The sequence below is a fragment of the Notechis scutatus genome, chromosome 2 (assembly GCF_049901735.1).
Source record: "Notechis scutatus isolate UNSWTSFEM ecotype Mainland chromosome 2, rNotScu1.2, whole genome shotgun sequence".
Taxonomy (NCBI): Eukaryota; Metazoa; Chordata; class Lepidosauria; order Squamata; family Elapidae; genus Notechis; species Notechis scutatus.
The window spans coordinates 51,703,778-51,723,430 of NC_142010.1; positions in this window are offsets into that span (position 1 = coordinate 51,703,778).

Sequence of the window (19,653 nt, forward strand, 5' to 3'; positions counted from 1 at the left end):
TGCAAGATTAATTCTTCATTTTACTATTCACATTATTATCCATTACTTCTATTCTTCTTTCATCTACTTGTGTGGAGCTTACCTTGGATATTCATCATGATAGGAGCCATTTTTGTTGCAAATCTCATTATATTCTGGCCCAAAACAGCTTCAACATTGCATATTTGCACCCCATCTTAGTTCTTGACTATGGAGAAAATGAAAATGAATAGCTTAATCCAAATTTCCTTCACTACGCATGAGCTTTGCTACTCAACTTTACATGAGAATTTTGGACCTACATTCTGTGGTGGAGAAGCTCTCACCTTCCTAATTCTTTGTGCTTGAGAAGTATTTGGCTGAAGAGACACCAAATCCTGCCAGCGTAGAGCCTATGCAGTATTAGCACAAGCTGGAGAGGGTATTTTAATGCCTGACTGGAGAGACAGTGGAAATGTAGAATCGCTCTCATGCTTCCCTGGAGTTGAAGAAATGGCCAGCTGGATGCAGTCCTGAACTGAAGGCAGCCAAGGTTTCTGTGGATTCGAACTAACAAGGTGACTGTGCCAGGGACACTGCTAAAGGCATGGTGGAGTGGACACCTAACCTAAGATGTTATGATCCTGGCTCCAGTCCTCCCCCAGTGGTTTAAGTCTTTATTTTCTAATCTGTGTTCCAGATATATGATTACACTCACACAGTTTGACAACATAATCTTTCGTAAAAGGGGCTGCCCCCTCCCACATGACCACGTGAGGCATTTCATATTTTGGCAGTTTCAAAAGCCCCTTTCTGCCCAACATCTAAATGACAGACAGCATCACCATGGCCACCTTTCCATTAGCCTGGCTAGAGCTGTTGGCAGAAGAAAGAGCACCTGTCAAATATCTGGACTTCACAAAGCTGTTAAAGATAGACAACAGGATGGCAATCAGAGGTGGTATTCAGCAAGTCCTGACCAGTTTTGGAGAACCAATAGTGGAAATTTTGAGTAGTTCGGAGAACCGGCAAATACCATCTCTGACTGGAGATTTTACAGTATCCTTCCCCTGCCACGCCCACCAAGCCATGCCCACAGAACTAGTAGTAAAAAAATTTGAATCCTACCACAGAATAGAATAGAATAGAATAGAATAGAATAGAATAGAATAGAATAGAATAGAATCAGAACAGGTAGAATATCAGAGGTGGGTATTCAGCAGGTTCTGACCAGTTCTGAAGAACCGGTAGCGGAAATTTTGAGTAGTTTGGAGAACTGGCAAATACCATCTCTGACTGGAGATTTTACAGTATCCTTCCCCTGCCACGCCCACCAAGCCATGCCCACAGAACTAGTAGTAAAAATTTTTGAATCCTACCACAGAATAGAATAGAATAGAATAGAATAGAATAGAATAGAATAGAATAGAATAGAATAGAATAGAATAGAATAGAATAGAATAGAATAGAATAGAATAGAATAGAATAGAATCAGAGGTGGGTATTCAGCAGGTTCTGACCAGTTCTGGAGAACCGGTAGTGGAAATTTTGAGTAGTTCAGAGAACCAGCAAATACCACCTCTGAATGGAGAGTTTACAGTATCCTTCCCCTGCCACGCCCACCAAGCCACGTCCACAGAACCGGTAGTAAAAAAAATTTGAATCCCACTACTGGTGGCAATCCTATAATAAAAGGTCTTATCAGAGTAGCTGAGGTTTCTGTCTCAAGTTGAGATGCTCTGGTAAAGATAAGATGCTTGGAGAACCAAAACAGATTTTTATTAAAACCTTCATTCCAAATCAAGGTATTTCATGGAAACTCTCCAAGAATACATTATGCTGCCAATTTTTTAATATACAAAAACCTGGACGTTTATTTGAAAATGTGAAAGCATCAAGAGACAAAGAATTTGTTTGTGTTGTTTTGTTGCTATATCTAACTCATTTAGTCATTTTGTCAATGACTTAGCTGTTTTCCCATTTCCTGTGTTACCAGACAGCTTGAATTCCAGCCAAAGTTTCAACCAGGTGCTAGAAGCCCAGCTGAGCAAATATATTACAGGGGAACTTTTCTGAGACAGAAATCATTCCAGTCCAATGGCTGTTCAAGATATTTGGGGACATGGCTGGGATGGAGAATGAATTACTGTGCATCTATTCCTTCACACAAAAACACACACTTTCCCAACAACTGTGCACTCTCAAAATGTGAATAAGAGAATAAGTTTCCTCATGTGCAGTCTTTATAAAGTCTAAAGAGCCAAAGAGGAGGAGGAGGAGGAGGAGGAGGAGGAGGAGGAGGAGGAGGGAGGAGGAGGAGGAGGAGGAGGAGGAGGAGGAAGATGGCTTATATATCTCCCTGAACCACTGAGTAGAGCATTGGTGCTCTTCTGGCTCCTAGCAATCAAGACAATGAATAAGAAAAATTGAAGAAAAAAGTAAAAGCAAGGCCACCCGGCTTGACTCCTCTTGAGTAGAAAGGCTGGTGATTATACTATACTAAATGGCCACACTGAATGAAAAGAGACAAATATTTATTTTTTATTTAATGTATGTTATACAATGTCAGGGAAATCTACACATGCTAGACACACAGTGCAGACCTGATAGCTTAGAATGCTACTTCATTCTGTTCAGCACTTATGCACCTATTCTTGGTGCACCACAGTGGGTGAACTAGCTTTACACCAGCTGACTAGTGGTGTTGCTGGCTCTTCTGGGCTCCTCCACCAGTCTTGCCTTGCCATGGCTTGTATCACTATGCCTTGCAACTGGCCAGGTTCCAGTGCCGGCTTCCATTCTCTGCATGCATGAATGCAGCTAAGCTTTTCCTATTGAAGTTATCTATTTGCAATATTGCATGCTTTCAAACTGCTGGGTGGGCAGGAACTAGGGATCGAGTGACGGGAACTCACTCCATCTTGCAGAGCTGGGCTCAACCTGCTGGAGTACACACCATTTCTGACCAGCAGTTCCAGCATCATTAAGCCTCTGCGCCATCACATCCCCAGACAAATACTGAAAAATCCACATGATTTTTTTTCAGTTAAATCACATTAAGATGACTGGTCTGTTGGCAATCCAGCAAACATTCTCATTTAGAATTCTTTTCCCCATATTTTAGTTGTTTGTCAAGACAGTTTGCAGTAAAGGGCAAAGTAAGATACAAACAGTAATGAAAATATTTGAGACAAGTGAAAGATAAAAGGCGGTCAGTGAAAACAACAACCAACTAAACTGCAATATTTACAGTTACTATGTGAGTCATCTTATAAGGCAATAGACAAATCTAAATAAAAAGATACTAGCCTATAGACAGAAGGTAAGAAAGAAGCCGCTGGAATTTCCCCTGCCCTGGAGTTCCAAAGGTCCTCTCTTAGTTTCCACCAAATATTCTTCAGAAACTGATAGAACAAAAATAAAGGTGTGTCTCCAAGTTCTTAAACAATCAAATACTGATCCAATCATATCAGAGAATACATCTTCTAGATAGTTTGGGATCCTTCCAGACAAAGCTTTTATTGCTCCACACATGGTTTAATAGAATTTTATGGCATTCTCCATTTGTAATCCTTCTGTCTTTTCCTGTATAGTACGGTAGTCGAATATTTCTTTTCTCTCCACAGGAAACTTATTAAGGATGAAAAGACCAAAAAAAAAAAAGAAGAAGAAGAAGAAACTGCAAATACATTTTGACTAATAGTGTTATGATCTGGAGGAAAAATGGCCCCAAGTGGATTTACAAGTCATACCTAACTATTTGAACTCTGGCTGGAAATGGACCAATGCCTAATAATATTGTCCTGACGTTCCCTAGCCCTAACCCTGAAGACAATTGGATGAGGTCCTGTTCCAGATGCTTCCTTTGCCGGAAGTCAGACGATCATTACAAATAGCTACAACCAAAAGTATTAGAAGATAGCAGAAGAAGATAGCCCAGCCACATCTACTGGAATGTAGAAAGATCAATGCAACCTTTCACCAAGATTTTAGATTAATAATTAGATCATTTGGCGGTAATTTATCATTTGGGTGTAAGGTTTATCTTCTAATAAAATACATACATATGTACGTACATGCATACGAAAGAAGTAGCAGATGCAGAAAAAGAAGTAGTGAAAAAAATACATAGCTACCTTGATCCATTCCCAAATAATATTAATGCAGATCTTGAGAGATTTGTAGGGAAAAGTCGAAATGGCCCATCATTTAAAACACCTCTTAAGCAAAGAGTAGGTTCAGTTATTAATGGAGTAGAATTCTTCTACAGAACTAAATGTAATATAATACTATAGTTTTAAAAGTCTGTAAAATATGTAAATCTGAAAGCACATAACTCAGATTTGGTAGATATCTGATAGGATCGATATCTGCTAGATTTTAGAATATTTAAAACACGGCAATCTTTTTTTTTTCCCCTTTATATTTTCAGATAAAGCTCCATTGGCACTAGTGATATAATCCCAGACATTATCAGATTGTTACAATGTAGTTCCCATCACAGCCCTGGAGCCCTTGGGCAATTTTATATTATTGCTACTGATCCAGTATAGTACATAGAGTAGTATATTAAAGAAAAAGGAAGAAATAGGTAGTATTGAATTGCTTTTAACCACAAAATTGTGTGCAACATAGCATTAAGGTCAGTTTCATTTATCAATAAACTGGAATTAACTTTGGCACAAATAGATGCAAAGGAAAAATATCCGGTCAGATCTAGGAAATCAAAAATGAAAAGAGAACTTGCTTACTGTATAAAATTACAACCTATAATAAAGAAGCATTGCTGTATTTTTTTTCCCTGTGATTCAGCCTGCTGAACACCTTGAAGTGCTCTGTTTTTCTCAGCCAGTATTTCATTAGTTTTTTTTTTATGAGGTTTTGCACAGTTACTATCAATATTATTTAAGACTTTCACTAATTGCAGGACTCTTGTCAGTTTTTAATGTAACTGTGCAGCCTGGTGTGATTACCTTCCAAGTTACAGTGTATAAATGGGTACATTAAAAATGACACCGCTCTAGCTCTTTATACAGAGAAGCCTCAGTCTAGTCAGCTGGATGGTGGAAATCTGTCTGATACTAGTTTACTCTTCCAAGCATGTTCCTGATAGCCAATACAATTATGAAACAGCCCCACTGCAGTAGGAGAAAGAAACCAGAGAATTTACAGGGTGCTGGTTTGCTTCACACTTGACATATCCTACATCTGTTCCTTCATTTGTCTACTTCTTATGCCAGGATAAGATAGGAAAGGTCAGCAGATGTACAATAAGTGAAATACATGAGGATTAAGGGGCCAGTTTGGTGTAGTGATTTAAGGCACTAAGCTAGAAACCAGGAGTTAGTGAGTTCTAGTCCCACCTTAAGCATGAAGCCAGCAAGGTGAGTGACCCTGGGACAGGGACACTCTGTCAGCCCTTGGAAGAAGGCAGTGGCAAATCATTTCCAAAATCTTGCTATAAAAAACCTGCAGGGACTTATTCAGGCAGTCAAAAACTGATTCAAAGCCCTTCCCCAGAAAAAGGAGCCAAGCAGGAGAATTCTAAAATATGCCATGCTTCTGCTTACAACAGATAGCAATATTTGTTTTTCCTATAATTAAAATGATGACACTTTTTAATCATTAGCTGCATAATTAAAAATAAAAAATCTAATAATAATTTCCTTTTGTATGATTAAATTGGAAATTAGGATACATGATCACAGTACTCTATAATGTCCTGATAGAAAGTTCCCCAGCCAAGACAGTACTTAAAATTCTTACTGTATTCTGGCTTGAAATTCTCGAAGATGTAGTACAAACACATTTAGAGAACAGAGTAATGCAATGGAACAATACAGAGATGTGGATTGCATCATCACTTAATGTTGCCCGTGATTTCAATTTACATTTGGGGATTTAATATCAGCTTCTACAATTAGATTGGCTATTTATACATTGATAAAAAAGAAGACTCACTTACCAACAAATTGATAGCATGAAGTGTATGTTCTAACAGCTATACCACATTGTATTTTTCACGATAGCAGAAAAGAGTGAACAGATAACCTGTGTGTTTGCTGTCCAGCTGCCCTCATGGTTCACTTTTGGAGTGGAGAAACTATTCACCCAGAACATGCCTTCCAAAATAAAGCAATCATTGGACAGCCCTTCTATAACTGGGATGCATTGTCAACCAGTGACTGAAGCATATCAAGATGCAGGAGAAAACAGTGAAAAGTACAAGGGGGAAGGTTAGCTTCTTTAGCCTATTACTTCCTTTTTTTATTTGCTGTTTTGGACACACACATCTTCATGATACCATAAGGATCTAGTACTCTGTCAATCAGAAATGTACACAAACACTTCCAAACAATGCAGGGATGATAGACAATCAGAATTCTGATTCTAAATTGTCATCCACTGTGATCCTATCTGAGCAGAATTTGGGAGAACCATCATACTTAGCAAAAGAAAATCCCAAATATTCACCCTAGTAAATTATTGACTTGAAGTCCAAGAGCAGTATCAAACATACAACAGATCTAATTGAGGTATCACACTCAAATGCTTAAGAACACCAACTATCATCAGAAAGAGAAAAATAACTATTCAACCTATACAGGAAAATGGAGAATTCTTAATAGTAAGTCAGTTAAAAATTATACTTGTGCATTCAGTATTGTTGACACTTATTTCCACTGTCTGTGGTGAGTAAATTGGTGATTAAATCTCTTCAATCAGGTAGCAACAACAACCGTAGTTTATTTATTTTATTACTTTTATATCTTTCCTTTTCTCTAGCAGCACAAGGTGAGGTCGAAAGAAATCACTCCTAATTCTATTTCTGTAACAGTGCTGTATGGCAGACTGATAGGCTAAGATAAAATGATTGGCCCAATGTCACTCATTAAACTCCATGGTCTTTTTCTTGTCATCAGGAGTGACAAGAAGGTTGTTCTCATAACTAGCAAATAATGCTTTTCTGCTCCCACTTCACCCCATTTTCCGCCCCCTCTCCAGCCTCTAGACCTTTGCAGCAATCTTAAAGAGGTGTTGTGTGGATTAAAGAGTGACACAGTGGGAAAATTGCATTGGCAGATGCCAGCAGGTGGAAAACAGATGTTTGCCTTCATGTATGGGGAATGTTAGGACATGGGCAATATGCCCAACAGTGCCCAAACCCTGACATCAGGTTCAAGCATATTCCTAGGTCACATAAAGCAATCCCAAAGGCCAGAAGATAAACTGGGTTTAATTGCAAGGCAAGTCCTCTGCAATGTGTAAGGAAATTCTCCTCAGCAAACAAACGGAATAAAGGTTGGAACTTTTTTTCCTTCCTTCCTTCCTTCCTTCCTTCCTTCCTTCCTTCCTTCCTTCCTTCCTTCCTTCCTTCCTTCCACAACATTCTTCACATTTTGAGGCAATTGATAACAAAGCACACATACACATGTGTGTGTGTGTGTGTGTGTGTGTAATTATATGTGTATATATGTGTGTGTGTGCATATGTATACACACATATACATATTGGCTTTGTTATCAATTGCCTCAAAATGCAAAGAATGTTGTGGAAGGAAGAAATGAATATATACAGATGGACAATTTTCCATTTTTGACCATGTTGCAGATGCTCTCTCTCCAAAAGGCTGCCATTTTGGATTAGCCAATCACATTTACAAGCCAACAACTAGTAAGAGTGTTTCTTATCAGTCCTTCCAGCCCCCAGGATGTATCCGGTTCCCTTCCCCAGTTTACCTTGGTTTCTTTTGAAGGCAGCTAGAGACTCTAAACCAGTGACTCTTAAACTATTTGACTCAATTACCTCTTTTCCCAGACTTGATTGATGTCATTACACATAAAAAGTCACACACATAAAAAGTCTCTGTTGTTTTACAAAAGCATTTGGCACTGGCAGTCCCAAACTGGATCCTCAACTCACAAGCAAGCAATTATAAATTATTCCACTACCCCCAGGATATGCCCAAATTGCCCCCTTGAGTAATTACCACAAGTTCAAGAACTACTACTTTAAACACAGTAGTAAGACATTTTTATCTTCTAAAAATGGGGCTTAAAGGCAGGCTCGGAATATAAACGTGATGGCATTGTGCTGTACAATATGTCGGCTTCCCATTCCCATTTATCTTAATGAAAAGGTATTTAAAATGTATTCAGTTGGGATCAGCAATCACCATCAATTTGTTGGATTCTTGGTGCTTTCTGAGCTGCATTTTCTTGCATTACCAAGCTTGGTGACATCAATGTGAGAGAGTGTGAAGTTTGCTGTTATTTACTGTATATATAGTACTGTAGGTTGTCCGGCCTGTCCTGTCCTGAGGTATGGTTTCCTCCTTAATGGTTCCATGATAGGGCATTGCTTTAATTAATTAATATGGCCTTCTACCTCATATCAGTTATATATTTGTATCCCACCTTTATTAGTGTGACAAATAACTCAAAGTGGCAAACACATCCAACATACCTTCCTCCTTCTTTCTCAACAGCAGCAATCATGTGAGGTGCATTGGACTGAGAGAGAGTGACTGGCCCAAAGTCACCTAGTTGGTTTTCATGGCGAAGGCAGGAGAAGAACGCATCGTCTCCCGGTTTCTAGCCTGGTGCCTTAACCATTACAGCAAACTGGCTCTCGGTTTTTGATCATTTTGCTGAGCTGTTTTCCATTTAGCTGCACAGTTTATGGCAGGTCTATATCTCACACTGGTGGGCAGGAAACACTGTCATGGTCATCCACGCAAGCAAAATAATTGTTTTTGGTAGAGTTGGCTAATATGCAAATTTCCTTGCATGACACCCATATGTAATTTCAACAGAAGAGAATATATGTAGCTCAGGGTTAAAATTTGGGGGCTCTCTGACTTTGTTTTCTTGCAGATGCTTCATCACCAAGCTAGGTAATACCATAATCAATTTTCCTGGCTGTATGCTAGGACCCAAATACTTCCTACTCTTTTGCTGAGTACAGAAACAGCACCTATGCCTAGGGGATTATGTATCCTTTATTACTGTCAGCCTCCCAGGGTAAAGCAGATAGGAATCACAAGTCAGATGGGCCAATTCTACTTTATTATAAACTACACTGATATAATCTTGAAAGTCTGAAAGTACAATCTTCCCCCATCTCCTTTACAGCCTTAGAAACTAGGGAAGGTCTCTTCTGAACCTCTTAACCCCCACTGTCTAGCTGCAGGCTATTCTGTCTCTTATCTGACTGTCCTCCTTGGCAGGGTCTTTGCCCAGTCTCCCAAGGTCTTTCCCACCTACAGTTACAATTACAGAGGACAGTAATCCAAACTAATAGTCCAGTCCATGTGTTTTAAAGATTGTAAGAATAAGGGAATCGAGTTTTCACAGTGGAATTTAAACCACAGCCCATACTGGTAGTTGTCTGGTAGTTTACCCATGTTGATAATGATCAACTAGATCCTCGTTTATTTATTTGTTGAATTTACAGGCTGCCATTCTCCAGAACAATTCTGGGCACCTCAAAATTAAATAGGCACAAAAAAAAAACTAGGAAAAAAAATCATGTGTATGTGGACACACCATAAACAGAACCAATAAGAATCTCACAACCACACAACCCCAAGGCCTGGGAGAAGAGCTAAGGATTTCAAGCCTGGGGATTTTGGGACAAAAGTGCCTGCAATTTTCAGGAGTGATTTGCAATTGTTTCCTTCCTAAGCCTGAGAAGCAGTGACTGATCCAAGGCCACCCAGTTGGCTTTGTGTCTAAGGTGGGACTAGAACTCATGACTCCCACCAGCCGACTTCTTAACTACTACACAAAATTGGTTCTCACAGTGAGAAAATAGATGTTTCTGTTAAAATTAATCTCTAAATTTGCATCTTATATAAATTATCCTGTGCAAACTTTTTGCTTTCCATGTGTGTGAATATGCCATGCCTTCCTTCTTTGAGGCTAATGTGTAGGGGCCACTTATTTTATACACATACGGATTGTACAACAGAGAATTTTGCACAAAAGAGTCCATCAAAAAGTGCAACTCAGAGGTTCTTCTGCCACTTTCCTACATCTGCATTGTCACTGACTTCAAACAAATGCACAAAAAGTTCTAGCTAGCTCTCTTAACTTCACAGATAAAATCTCTACAATTAATTTTGCAATCCATAGGCTGCAGGAAAACGTCTAGGCTAACCAGATGTACAAGAAAGCATTCTACACCAGGAATCTGACAACAGACATAGTTGAAGTTGATTCATATGACCAGGTTTCACCTTCTCCAAATACAACAGAAAGACCTAAAACTTTGCTATTATTTTTTTTTCTCCTTTGCTAAAGTAAATGGAATCACTCTAGCACCTTACCCAGCAGCTGGTCTTTATCTAGTTTTACTGCAATTGGTATCTCTGTATCAGTAAGAATAACTTGGTCTGGATGTCACTGTTCACAGTGAAGGGAGGAATAAAGCAGCAGAATCTCTTCTAGAAAAGATTGATGCTCCGTTTTTTTCTGTTTATATTTATTCTCCCCTTCTGTTCTCCCTCCCACCCCACAGGTGAAAGTAGTTCGACTGAGATCCACCGCAATTCACTTCTTATTCTTGTCTCTCTTTTCAACCTCAATCAAACTCCCTTCTCCTTCTGAGACAGGAACGATGCCAACTTCGAAGTGAAGGACGAATTCTTCAGCATTTCTGAAAAATTATGTGCCACCAGATCTAGAAACATTTCAGAATTTTACATGAATCACCTCAACGGACTACAGTGAAATGTGAGTATCACTAATTTTAGCTAGATATCAATGCATGAGATTTCCCACCACCATCACCACCTATGATAGCACCATACTTTATCCCATCTATCCTCCCATCATTTCCCACCACCTCCCATCCATAATGGCATCATACTTACTTGAGCCACGGTGGTGCAGTGGTTAGAGTGCAGTACTGCAGACTACTTCTGCTGCCGGCTGACTGAAATTTGGCAGTTTGAATCTCACCAGGCTCAAGGTTGACTCAGCCTTCCATCCTTCTAAGGTGGGTAATATGAGGACCCAGATTTTTGAGGGCAATGGGCTGACTCTGGAAAGCACTTAAAGTGGGCTGTAAAGCACTGTAAAGCAGTATATAGGCCTAAGTGATATTGCTATCACTATCCCCAGAAAGCAAGGTAAAGAGCAAATAATCATTTGGAAAAAGAAGTTGTATTAATCTGAAATCAATTAGAGAAGGACTAAAAGCCAAACCATATATATTTGAAGAACCTTGGCTGAAATGAGTTGGGCTTATTTCTAATAAAACATGACAGAAGTGCTTAGTGGTAAAAATTCAAGATGGGAGTCTGAGCTATGACCATAAATAGATGTGGTTTATTGAGAAGCAAGTTCTAGTCACACTTGAATTTTTTACTCTTGCTTTCATTTACTTCCAGATAAGTTTATCTAAGCTTGTAGGCTTCATAATTTTAATTCTATCCTGGGTTTTTTTTAAAGAACCAAACATTTATCATGATGACAAAATCAATCTAAAAGTGAAGTTTGCATAAATAATTTGTTACAATGAATATTTTGATTACTTATGTGAACTGAAGGTTTCTGTTATGTTTTTTTTTTTTACTTTTGCAGTTTTTTAGCAGATAATTATTTTCAGTTCTACAGATCATTTTCCAGAAAGAACGAAAAAAAGATTTAACAGTAAAACCCTATGTATATTGTCCACACAAAAGTCAAGCCAAGTGAATTCAGGAGGGCTCAATCAACAAAGGAACAGACTGCAGTCCAAAATTTTAAAATATAATTAAAGAAAATCAACAAAACCTTGCTGAGGCTTTGACTGTGACATCTAAACATGTGTGTGTCCTATCACATCTTCCCTCTGTGGTCCTAAGATGTTTTGCACAAATGACTTTATTTTTGTTGTAAGAAAATATATTTTACTAGGCAGTTTTATGAGGCCTGACAAAAGGCCTCATAAATAACCCAGCAGGAAATATAGGGTAAATAAAATCTTTACAACTTGATCATAAACCTGAGGAGTCTTTGGTTTCTTTACAAATGGAATCGGCAAAGTATTTCATTAAGGCAAAGGACATGTTCCCTAGAGCTCAAGAATTACAGCTGGCATGGCTTTTTAACCTGCAATTCAGTCAAACAGGTTTGGTGGCAGTGGAAAATCTGAAGGACTTTTCTAGACATCAAGAGTCATCTTCTTTCCCATGTACTCAAAATCTGTGGCCCAGCATGGGCTGATCCTTATGTACACAACCATCCTAAAATTGGATGGCTTACAAGTTTACAAGTACAGTGATGGGGTTAAACTACAGAATTTGCTTTCACCAGATGTGATGGCTGCCACTAGTTTAGATGGCTTTAAAAGTAAGGTTCATAAATGTATAGAAGAGAAGTCCTTCCATGGCTAGACGCCTGGACTGCTATTTTCTAATTCCAGGACTGTAAGCAGTGTTTCTTAGTGTTGCGGGAGAGCAATCATGGAGGATGACAATTTCATTCATTTTCAGGAGAACTGGAAGGGGAAGGGGCAGGGGAGAAGGAGGGGGAGGAGGAGGAGGGATTAGAACTCACAGTCACCTGGTTTCTAGCCTGGTGCCTAAACCACTGTACCAAACTGGTCTCATGTCACTAAATTATATATCAAAATTTACAAGTCAAATAGCAAATGTACAGTGTGGCACCAGTTTTTGAACCCACCCATGTCTAAACAAAATAGAAAATTAGCTGCCATATAAACACCCTTCACCTAGTCTGGAAGGTATACTTTTAGTCCTACAAACCAAAGAAACAATTACTGCAATAAGGAATTTTTGCAGTCCCCTAAAGAAACATGGACTTTGGGTCCACATTTATAAATACCTTGACAGGAAATATCGGTCTTTTACAAAGGTTAATTTCTTGTCCCTTTAAATTATTTGCTACATTTACTTACTTACTTACTTACTTACTTACTTACTTACTTACTTACTTACTTACTGTATTTGAATTATAGAGCCCCCATCTCAAATACATGGCTTTGGACAGCTTTCATTAATTAGAAAATTATTTTAAAAAGCAAAGAGCAATACAGAAATTATATTTTTAAAACCGTATAAAAGTCCATTTTCACTTCCACGTTGTTACTGCTGCTAAAAACAAAACACCAGGCGTGTTTATTGTCCACCTTCCCCAGCAGCAGCCACAGCACTAGTGGGGATTCTGTGAGACCTTCCTCTCCGACTCCTTAAAAGTGAATGACAGCCCATTACAGAAACAGAGCAGGAGGGAGAGGCAGAATTGGCTTCTTGGTGGCACACAGGACGCCCTAGTGAAAGCCCCATATGTTGCTGAATTATCTTTTCTCAATCCCAGGGTATTATCTCTTGTGATCCTGTCATTGACTCCCCTGACACCAAGGTTAAATAAAATATCATTTCCTTCTGATTTAGTTGTTGTCTTTTGCATTTTGAAAAAGCCTTTAAAGGTCCCTCTGGACTCAACCCTTCAGGTCAGAACAGTCCATGGGAACCCCCTTCTCGGGCATTTCACTCTAGATAATGTCATGCTTGATTCATTAGATTATTCAGAGCGCTGCCTTCCGTTGCTCCTGCTGCTGTTTCAGGCTTTGATGGTTGTTGGCTTGGGTCCTTTCAGCTTCTTCCCAACGCTACCTCTTGTTGCTTTTTTTTTCTTCTCACAAACCTTCTCCTTGGAGAAATAAAAGCAATGATTCAATGAAACCAGAAATGTTGGTCATTTCTTCTAACAGTGCTCAGATACAGGAGGATAAAGCTTTGCTTCGAGAATCTACAGGAAAGGGATCATTCACAGGGTGAGATATCAAATTGGCTACCTCTCCCAGCTTGCAGAGGTCCTGGTGGATAGAAATTATCAAGTCTAACATACAAAGCCAAGAACTTTTGAAAAAGGTTCTTGAAGCTTTCCTTAAAAAGGACAAGACACAAAGAAAAGTTTAGTGCCTTGATCAATCTTTTCTTTTAACATAGCCATGAGTTTCCCATATTCATCTTTGGATTGGCAACCAACCAGCCAGGATTTGACCTTTGAGTTTCCATTTACTAAAAAGAGGAAATAGGACACCCTCATTTATGTCTAAGCAGTAAAAAGGAAGTTTAGCAAATGGCAAAACAAATCTCAACCTTGGATGGGTCAAACTAAATCTAGCTCACAGTCGTGTTGAAAAAAACTGGCCAACAAGGGCAGGAAGTAAGAGGTTTTATGTGGCTGTGACAAACAGGGCAAACTGGGACAGCTATGAGGTGCCTGTGTGTCTGCTAGGAGGAACGGCTATGGTTGTCGAAGCTGCAGCAATGCCCAAGGCTGAAGGAGCGGACTAGAGAGTAGGCTGTAAGTTCAAGAAGATGGAAATAAAAGAAGGACAAGCAGAGAGGCAAAGGAAAAGCCATCATAATTTTTTTTTCTGCTGATCCACAGGGTAAACAATTCACTATCTCATGTAGCTTTCAATATATAAGGTTTATACAGCTATTAGGTGATGGAGTTTGAGGCACAGAAAGGGCATGATTAATTGTTCCTATTGAAGGTTATGACATAGAAAAAATATTGAAGTAAAAGTTTAGATATGAAGATGATGTTGTAGACCTAGATATTTGGACTTCTGTCTAAAAGGCAACTGGACTTTGTTTTTCCTTAAAACATTTTGCTTCTCATCCAAGAGGCATCTTCAGTTCAGAACGTGGTTGAGAAGCAAAACGTCTTCAAGGAAAAACAAAGTCCAGTTGCCTTTTGAAAAAGCATCTTTGGGGCAACCATGACCTGGACAACTGAGAATCTCCATAGACATCTGAATTGAGATGTTCTTCCCAGAACTCAAGAGATGCAAATACTCTTAAGAGATTCAGAAGGGCTTTGAACCTCTCACAATCCTGTGGAGGAGTGAGAGAAATCCTCCTATAAAACTGTGCTGTGGCAGGAGGATAAGTGTAATAAGAGAATGGTGCAAGAATGTGGGAACTGTGCAATATGCAAGACAAACACTTAAGGAAGTAATAGTGATATTACTTAACTGTGTTCCTGTTGTGTCTATATTGGTCATCTTCAACCTCATACCCTCCAGATATATGGTTGTTGAAAATTATTAGCTTTGTCTTTGTATAAGGAACAACAAAGAGATTCTTCTACCATCAGGCACAAATGCAGTCTTCATATACACATTAAACAAACTGTTCAGAAGCAAATCACAACCATATTTTAGCATTTCTCCAGTTATGCAGCTTTATAATTTTTAAACACTATCATAAATATTTTTATTTTTTTTCATTTTTAATAGTGACTTTTATAGTTGTATGATGATTTTTATGTTTGTTGGTTTTGATAGTTGTATGCTGCCTAGAGTTGTTTCTTGTGAGATGAATGGCCATATAAACACACTAAGTGAATGAATGAATGAATGAATGAATGAATGAATGAATGAAATTACACCATTCCATTCCTTTTTTTCTTGGAGGATACACACACATACACACATATTTCAGTAATCTTTGATATATCATTATCATTTCCATACAAAACTCAAAAATTTCCTTCAGCCCTCCCTCACTTCAGTTTCATACCAAATTATTTCATCACGTTTACTTTTAATTCCATTCATTCTGTTGGACAGTCTTTTCACAAACTGCCAAAATAATTTTATTTTCCTCAAAATTGGTCTGCATTTTTCTTTCTCTTAATTTCAACAATTCCCTGGTTTCTTTGACTACATTCTTTGTTATCTGTGTACATCCATTATGGTATACAATATTTTTCATTCTCATTGTTGCAGTACTTTTCTTACATCTTTTTTTCCTACTCCACAAGCTTTTCCATTTAATTCTATCATTTAACTAAGCATATTTTTTCATACTTCTAATTAGTATAACTGCACAGTTTTGTGGTACTTGGTGATATTATTCTCTTCTATTTGTTTTAGTTGGTTTCCACACTGTATTTCTTTATGACAGCTTTCCATTCTTTCAACTGGGAGATAAACTACCTTTTAGCACTTTTCCATACAGAACTGATACTTTCATGCAGGACTTGTATTTTTCATATCACTCTAAGACTTTTTTTAACTATTCTTTTTTTCCATGTTCATTTCACCCCCAAGAGCCACCCTCAACACTCTCAAATAGTGATATTGATTAGCTACAGAATTTTTCTTTCTGTAATTTCATTAGTAATTCATATTCCTTCCATCTACACATCTTACTTTCTAAGTCATAGAGTTCCTCTCCCGCGTATTGTAACTTTCAATCAAATCTTTTGCATAATGCTTTAGTAAGATGGAGAAAATATATATTATCAACCCTAGTTTCCATATGAAGTGTTCTCTTCTAACCAGGCAGTTCTGATACATCTTACACTATTAAAACATCTAAAACTCATTTTATCCCAAGCACAGTTCACATTATTCTACATACCTAAGATCTGTATTCTAGAATCTACCTTGCAATTTAATATAAGGTTTCCTGCATCCCCTCAAGCATGCAGTGTACTAACACATTTTTTTAATCCATTCAGTTGTATCCAATTCCCAGAGGCTGCTTGGACAAATCCCTGCAGTTTGTTTGGCAAGATATTTCAGAAGTGGTTTGCCACTGCCTGTTTCATAGGGCTAAGAGAAAGTGACTGGCTCAAAGTCACCCAGTTGGCCTGGTGCCTAAGGCAGGGTTAGAAGTCACAATCTCCCAGTTTCTAGCCTGATGCCTTAACAGCTCCACACCAAACTGCCTCTCATTTTCATCCTTAAACCATCATTATCTGAAATGCTATCATCCATTATCTTAAAGCTGACAACTCATCATTTCTGAGTGTGGCTAGAAGTCTGAAAGTGTTGGTGTACTTTTACTGCACCTGTATCCTTCCCAGTGTTCCCTTTCTCCACTAGCACTTTGGTTCCTGACCTTCCTTCACATATGTCTCTGCCCCTTCTCACATGTTTAAGCTAATCTCTCCAATTTTCCAAAAATCTAGAAGAGAGGTGAGCAAACCTCCATTATTTTATTTGGGGAAGAAGAGGGTCGTATTTGTGCAATTCTGTCAAAATACATCTGAAATGGCTTTGGTGAGAATTTTCAGCTTTAGATGCAGCAGCCCAACTTTCTTCATTGCATTGCACAGAAAATAATAAGGTTGCTTAATAGAGTATTGGTTGCTGATTTGTCAGTTTTGATTTATTTATCGGTTTCCAGCTTTTCTCCTGCCCACAAAGTTAAGAGAAGTAGTTAATCACATATACAGGTAGATCTCGACTTACGACAATTGAGCCTTAAATTCCTCTTGCTAAGTGAGACTTCTGTTAAGTGTTAACCCAGTTTACAACTTTTCTTGCCACAGTTGTTAAGTGAATCATTGCAGTTCTTAAGTTATTAACACAGTTGTTAAATGAAACTGGCTTCTCCATTGACTTTGCTTGTCAGAAGGTCGCAAAAAGTGATCAATTGACCACTGGACACTGGAACCGTCATAAACATGAGTCAGTGGCCAAGCACCTAGGTTTTGATCACATGACCATGGGGATGCTGCAATGGTTGTAAGTGTGAAAAATGGTTGTAACTTCCTTTTTTTCAATGCTGTTGTAACTTTGAACAGTCACTAAATGAACTGCTGCTAAGTTGAGGACTACCTGTACTCCAGTGATAGGATTCAAAAAAAATTTATTACTGGTTCTGTGGGCATGGCTTGGTGAACGTGGCATGGCGTGGCTTGGTGGGCATGGCAGGGGAAGTATACTGTAAAATCCCCATTTCCTCCCCACCCTACTAACCTGCTTTCCAGCTCCGTTCTCCTGTGCAGGGCAACAAAAGAAGACCCAGCCGATCAGCTGGGACTCAGGAGGCAGAGAATAGATGGGGGCAGGGCCAGTCAGAGGTTGTATTCGGAACCACTCAAAATTTCTGCTACCGGTTCTCCAGAGCTGGTCAGAACCTGCTGAATACCCACTTCTGCTATAACTCTTCTAAAACAACATAATCACAAAAGGCTCTGCCTCCCCCCCCCCTCCTGAGGTTCTTTCTGTCCAGGTTTTCCCATGTAGAGATTTCTTTATTACACATTAATTTAATCTGGGATGTGGCCAAACGGGTAGATAAACCATCCAAGAGAAATCCACACAGAATTTTAAAGTCAGATAGTTCTCACTCATGCTGCAAGACAACTTTAGGAGATGCTTTTCCTGCTGGTGGCCAGGAGAAAAAAAATTCCAGGAAACCTGCTGAAGAAAATGAATTACCTTGCCTAAGTTAGTGGCATAGTCACAAATCAGAACAACCAGATTTTTAGCAGTGATTCAGAACAGAAACACTAGAGTCAGGATAGGGATTGTCAATAGAGATAGCAAATTTTAGAAAGGCACTGTTTTGTGTGGATGCAAGGATGGATGTATAGTACTTAAGCTCATCAATGGCCCAGAGAAAGAATACATGGGAAAAAAGTGGTACGATCAAAAGGTACCTTTCTTCAGGTAAAAAGGCAAACCAAATACCTTTAGGTGAAAAGTATTTTTGATCAGTCATTGTCACTTTATGAAGTAGCATTATCCCTCTACTAAACAGAGGCAGACCTACTGGCACCTGAATTCCCATGACAATAGCCATTCCTGCTTTGTTAAGGCCAGACACACAAGGGAGTGGCCTGAGGTGTGGCTTGAAGAGGCAACGGTATTATCCAAATTGCATTTATTAATAGCAGTAGCGAGAGGCTAGGAGGAGGAGGAGGAGACAGCAAAATATGTAGTTATAAATCTATTCTTCCTACAGTCAACAATTAATAGATTGTCTGTTTTTAAAACTTTGGCTCCCTGGGCAGGAAGGCTAAGTATCTTCAACAACAACAACAATAATAATGGCAGTTTTGAATTTAATTAATGCTAATCCAACACCTAAAATGTCTATGCGTGGAATTTTGTCATGGATTTCAGGTGACCTTGTAAGATTTCTTTTAGAAGTTTCTGTCTAAATTACCTCCTCTTCTTCCTCTGAATCACTACATAATTTTACATGAGACTTGTATTTGTATTTAAATTGTTTTGTATTTAAATTGCTCCAGAGCATTCTATCCTTGGAGGTTTTATCAGAGAAGTCTCATTTGCATGCCAAGAGGCTAACTAATCCACATATTTGTGAGTAAGAAGGAATTTTCCCTTAGGCCAGATTTAGCTGGTTATTCTCACAAAGGGCCAGAATACATGACAAGGCCCTTGAATCCACCGATTTTGGCCAAAGGGGAGCTTGGAACATCATGTCCTGGCCTTCAGCTCTTTGTGAAGAGCTGGATGTTTATAACCCACCTGGTCAGGCAGGGAAAGTTATGTTGCAGATCCTGTCAGTTAAAGAATTCCAACTGGTTGCAGGCCTTGTCAGTTAAACTGGTGGGGTTTAGGAAGAGAGCCTTCTCTGCTGTTGCCCCCCAGCCCTGTGAAATATATTCTCCCTCCAAAGGGGAGATGCGTCCCCAATCTCACAAGAAACAATTCTGGTATTTACAAAAGTATCTAAAGACCTCACACTGCCATCTTCTTGGGACTCACAGAAGAGCGCACAGCCATAGGGTTCATTAGCTCCCTGAAGTCCCTCCTCCTGTTTTTAAATTAATTTTTAATGTCACAATTTTTATTATTCTTCCTATTTTGATTTTTTCTATTTACTTTTTATGTTTTTAATGTTTTATATTTTTAAACATTTTATTTGTACATTGCCTAGTGTCCCTCTGTGAGGGAAATGGA